The sequence below is a fragment of the Symphalangus syndactylus genome, chromosome 19 (genome assembly GCF_028878055.3).
Source record: "Symphalangus syndactylus isolate Jambi chromosome 19, NHGRI_mSymSyn1-v2.1_pri, whole genome shotgun sequence".
NCBI classification, from domain to species: domain Eukaryota; kingdom Metazoa; phylum Chordata; class Mammalia; order Primates; family Hylobatidae; genus Symphalangus; species Symphalangus syndactylus.
Window position 1 is genome coordinate 9,798,092 of NC_072434.2, and position 6,000 is coordinate 9,804,091.

Here is a 6,000-nt window from a genome sequence, read left to right on the forward strand (position 1 = left end):
CCACCTCTCGCCCCCTTCCTTAGCTTTTCCCATCAGTATTTAAATGCACTTAAAGCCTTTCCATCCTCAACAAACAAAACCAAACAGACAGAAACCAGGGTCACCATCCACTAAATCAGCGGTGCTCCAGCTCCTCCTCGCCTCTCTCCTGCTTGAGAAAGGCCACACTTCTCCAGGGAGCCACGACTCTCACTCTCTTAACTCCTCTCCTCAACTCCTCCTCGGCCCCATCTTCACTTGCCCGCGTCACATTGCTGTCCTCATTCCCGATTATGAATCAAGGCTGTGGGTCCCTTCCCAGACTGGCGGCTGCCACATCGCCACTACCCTCCTAGGTCTCAGGCTGTTGCGGGCTCCTCTCCATTCATCCAGCTATTATTTAAGTAGCTATTTTTCTGTGTCGGTCACTGGGCTTGAGTCTAGTGACTCATTGATGAGCAAGAGGATCAGGATCTGCCCTCCAGAGTGCAAGGACAAGGGGATCTTCGGAGGTCCCGCTCTAATGGTCCTCCTCTCCCCACAACACACACCCTCTCCTGATCATCTCAGCTACATGCTGATGACTGTCAGAGCCTAGCTTCTGCCCCGACTTTCCCCCAAGCTCCACATCCACACCTCTAACTACTTGGGGGACAATTCCACCTGCATGGCCCACAGGCAACTCAGACTTGCAAGGTCCAAACCAAACTGGAGTTCTGCTCCTTAAATTTCCCCCCTTCCCCTATTCAAGGGCGGAGCCACCATTCATACAACTCACAAGCCATAAACTTGGGAGACATTTTTCACTCCTCCCTCCAGCCCCACATTCCAACCATCTGCTTTCTCTTTTAAGTTTTATTTTATTTTTAGAGACCCTGTCTTGCTCTGTCACCCAGGCTGGTGTGCAGTGGCACGATCATGGCTCATTGCAGCCTTGAACTCTTGGCCTCAAGCTATCCTCCTGCCTCAGCCTCCTGAGTCGCTGAGAATACAGGCTCAAGACATTGCACCCAGCCCACCTTCCTTCTAAATCAGCGGCATTGTCCTTGCCACGGCCACTGACCTAGGCTCACATCACTGAAACACTCTCCAGCCCGTCTTCCACATCCAGTCTTGTGCCCTCCAAGCCATTGCATGGACATAGCTAGAGAGGTCAAAGGTAAGCCCGAACAGCCCAAATGTCCATCAGTTGGAGGAATGGGTGGACAATTCGTAGTGCTCACCCACACAACGGAATATTATTCATCCAGAAAGAGGAATGAAGTCCTGATACATGCTACAATGCTGATGAGCTTCAAAAACACACACCGTCACAGCCACCACACACATACACCATCACAACCACCACACACACAATCACAGCCACCACACACACAATCACCACACACACCATCACCATCATCACAACCACCACCCACAGTCACCACACGCATCATCATAACAATCACACAAACACACCATCATCATACACCACCACACATCATCATCATTCTCCACAGAGCACAGCAGCAGGGCGGGTGCAGGCAGAGCAGTGGCTGGAGGCGTCACTGCAAGAGTGAAGGGGCCAGGCCGCGCAGGGCCTGTGAGCCAGGCTGGAGGCTTCACCCTGCAGGCAATGGGGGGCCGTGGCCGGCGTGAGCAGAAAGGTCCCTCTGCTGGGGTGTGGGAATGGAGTAGAGAGGCGGGAGTGGCCATGGCCAACCTGTCCAGAAAAAGCCCCTGCGGGAGGCAGATGGCACCCTCGCAGTCCCTGCAACGCGGGGTAGGTGGAGAGGGTGTGCTCAGGTGCCAGAGCAAGAATTCTTGGACCTAGAACCTGGAACCACGCGCAAGCTGACATCCTCCCTCACCCTTAGTGCAGCACACTCCATGGCTTGGCCGTGGTCTGCACGAAATTGGGGCATCGCTGGAGGCAGGAGCTGGGTGGGCTGGTGGTGGCAGTGGGGCGAGAGAGAAAGGAATGGACTGGAGAGATGGTGGTACGTGGGCTGACAGAGCTGGATGAGAGACCTGGGAGAGGGAGGAATCCAAGGCCAGCCCAGAAGTCTGGGAATGGAGAGACCGCTCATCTAGAAGACAGGATTACGGGAGAGGCTCAGGAAGCGCCAGTGATTCCGTGTGAGGCACAGGGCGTGGCTGCGGGTGGGTGCGGGGACTGCAGCGTGGGAAATGTCGGTGTAGAACCAGATCAGGAGTCACCAAATGCCATGGAGATGGTACCAAAGGTCACAGGGAGGCAGGGACTGTGCGGGGAGTCTGCAGCAGCAAGACCCCTGCTGGGATGAGGGACCGGGCCCTCTCTGACCCCAGACCAGGCAAGGTTCCCGTTGTCCCCACTTTGCCACACTTGCTCGTCTAGGAGGACTGACCAGCCCGTGTTCGCCCAGGACTTTTCTCATTGAAAACTGAGAGTCCCACGCCCCGGGAATCCCCGAGTCCCAGGCAAGCTGGGGTAAACCGGAACAATGGATAACGCCTCGCTTACCTCAGCCCTAAGGTTTGTTTGCTGTCTGTCTCCCCTAGTCAACGGTCACAGGAGGGACTAGGGGCTGCTCTGGGATGGAGGAGGAAAGCCCCAGGAAGCACCTTGGATCTTTTCCCGGCCTGGAAACCGGCGCCACTCGGCTGTCACGTCTGTGGGTGTGTGGGTGGTTTGGCCTCCCGGGTCTCCCAGGCCCCCTTCCTCGTCGCTCTTTCTCTCCAGGTGGCTGGCAGCTCCCGGTGGCGCCACGGAGCCCTCCTCGCGGTCCCACAAGATGGTGCTGTGTCCAACGCCAGCCCCGGGCTCTGCCAGAGAGGGGAGGACACGCGGCTCACACACTTGAGCTCTGGCTGCTCGGAGCTGCAGGTCCGGTCTGGACATCTGACACCAGCGGGGTCCCCACTCCCAGCATCTCCTTCTGCCTTGAAACTGAACTGGGGAGGGGGGCCAGAGCCCGGGCAGGATTTCCCCAAGTTCAGTTCTGGCTGGGAATATGCTCTTGCACCTCACTGGCACCCCCGGCCCTGGTTCCAGCTCCCTCTATCCTGGCTGTGGGACCACAGTCAAGGTCCCCTCCTCTCTGATTCCTCCCCTGCTCCCTGGGGCTGAAGTTTCTTCTATCAGACCTTAAAGAGGGCTTGGGGGATCCTGGCGAGAGACTTGGGCAGTGAGGGATGCACTGGGCTGGAGGGTCCGGCACACCTAAGTCAGAAATCCCTCTCCTCTGCAGACCTTCTGGGTGACCTTGGGCACCAGGATGAACCTCGCTGAGAGAATTCTGTCTCTAAGGAACCTGATGAAGGCCCCGGTATGCCAGCGGCAGATGGGAGCTCTTTGCTTCCTCTAGGACACAGGGAATTATTATTTTGTGGCAGGGTAGTGTATGCAGGGGGAACCTGGGGAAAAGAAAGGATTTCCACAGCCCTGATAGAGCTGGGATTATCAAATGATGAGATCTGCATCCACAGAGAAGAAAGGGGTGAGCCAGTCTCAGAGCCCATCTGACTCCTTCCAACCCCACCCAGCCTTTGGCCTGGCACCCAGCCCTGTGAGCTCCTTCACTCTGCCAAGGTGTGGCCGAATCAGAGGAGGAGTGGGTATCCAGGAGCATGGGCTGTGGCCTGGGCATTCCTGCTTCCGTGCATATCTGGGTCTGTGTGGAAGCATGTGCAGGAGGGTATCTCTCCACGTGGCCGAGAGTGTACACCAGGGGAGCCTGGTGGTTTGGGTTGAAAAATCCCAGTGACATTTGTGGGCCTTGTGACTTTGTCCAAGCTCTTTACCTCAATGTGCCTCTATTTCCCCATTTATAAAATGGAGATAGATGATGGCCGGGCGCAGTGACTCATGCCTGTAATCCCAGCACTTTGGGAGGCCAAGGCAGGTGGATCACTTGAGGTCAGGAGTTCAAGACCAGCCTGGCCAACATGGTGAAACCCTATCTCTAATAAAGTACAAAAATTAGCTGGGCATGGTGATGGGCACCTATAATCCCAGCTACTTGGGAGGCTGAGGCAGGAGAATCGCTTGAATCTGGGAGGCGGAGGTTGCAGTGAGCTGAGATTGAGCCACTGCACTCCAGCCTGGGCAACAGAGTAGGATTTCATCTTAATTAAAAAAAAAGATGGAGATGATGATGATAATAATAACTGAATAAAAACAGATCTCACAGGGATGAAAGCAATGACACAAGTAAAAGCAGTTAGCTGAGTGCCTGGTGGCACACGGTTGGTGTTCAAAAAAGTGTTAATAACTATTTTGTGTATGCAGCTGCACTACATATTCCTTCATTCATTTTCATTCATTCGATGAGTCCCTCTCTGTGCCTGGCTGGTCCTGTGTTGGAGACAGAGGACACAGAAATGAATCGGACAGGGTCCTTGACCTCCAGGAGCATCCAGGATGACAGGGGAGACAGATCTGAACACTGATGGTGAAGCAGAGCAGATGATGAAAGAGGAGCCAGGAGGCAGGAACAGGGAAGAGGCCCCTGGAAAAGGAGGCGCGCCACCTCTCGGATCCCCACGCTCGCTGTGGCACCAGTTCCGCTGGAGCCTTCATTGTTCCTGAACTGACCACCTGCCTTCCTACCTCCAGGCCTTTGCTTGTGCTCTGTCCTCTGCCCAGAATGCCTTCCCTTGCATTCTGCCTGGTCACTGCCGTACATCTTTAAAAGATTCAGCCTCAACAGTACTTCCTCCCTCCCACTCAGACTAAATGGCTCTTGGCTTTGACCACCACACGGATCAGAGATGACCCACACCTACAGTCTCTGGGAGCTACTTGTTTCCAACCCTAGATCCATCATCAACTTACTGGGTCACCTTCAGCATTTGAATTTACCTCTTAGGCCTCAGTTTCCCCTCTACGAAATGGGCAACACCTCTTTCTCAGGACAGATAAGAGGATCAAAGGGCGGAATGTCTGGGGAAAGCACTTCGCAAACTGTAAATCTCTGGGCACCTGGACAGGGGAGCTGTTATTTGAACAGCTTCCTTTCCTCTCTTGGATGGGAGCCAAAAAGCGTGTATACCCCACCGGTTCCGGCTGTGTTTACCTGGAGCTCAGGTGTGGGGCTGTTTCTGTTTAGGGTTTGTTTGTGTTTGAGTTCAAAGGCAGGGAAACTCCCTCGTGCAGGTGATGTGGGCGGAGCCTGGTCAGCACAGTTGCCAGGGGAATCCCGAGGGCTGGGGGCCCTGATCACCCCCCACGGTGATCAGGCAGAAACTCACGCCCTGGAAGGAGAAAGGGCAGTGAGATTGCACTGCAGGGACAGGATGTCCTTTGGAGTCAGGTGACCTGGGTGCAAGTCTGGCTCTTCCGGGGAATCTTAGGCCAATCACCTTCTCTCGGGGGCTTCAGCTATAAAGTGAGTCCATAGGATTTATAATTTGGGAAGCCTCTTTTACCCTGGGAGGCCTGGGGGAATCAAGTGGAGACCAGGAGCTGGTGTGACCACCCAAGATCTCCCAGGCCTTGACCCTGCTGCGTGGGAAGTCCCTCCCCAGACAGGCCCTGTCCCCACCTGCCTCTCTGGCTTCGTTGCCTCCGCTCTCTCCTTTCCACTCTGTGCTCCAGCCACCCGGTGAACTCAGAGTCCCCTCAGGCTCCCCAAATCTCTAATCTCCTGCCTCCCCCAGCCCCTGGTCTGAAGTGCCCTTCCTGCTCTTTCTCCTGTTCGGTGTCACCTCTCAGGACCCTGCCCAGGCATCACCTCTTCCAGGCCGTGTTGGGGCTTCTGTTCTGGCCACAGTACTCATTTGCTTTGAGTCACTGTTGGTTTATGGGCAGGTCTCCCCAAACCACTTATATTTGCCACTGTCTACCCTACAGCTCCTGGGTTCAGGGCCCGGCACCCAAAGGCATGAATAAATACCCCTGGAGTGTCCTTCGGTTGGTGGGGCCATCTGGGAAGTGCATGTGGTTTCACAGGAAGAGCCTCCAGGAGGAAGTGAGCTCAGGTCTCCGCTCCATCACTTACGCCCTCACAAGACAGCAGGCAGAGTCTTCCCTAAGCCCCTAAGCTTGCTGAGCCCCAG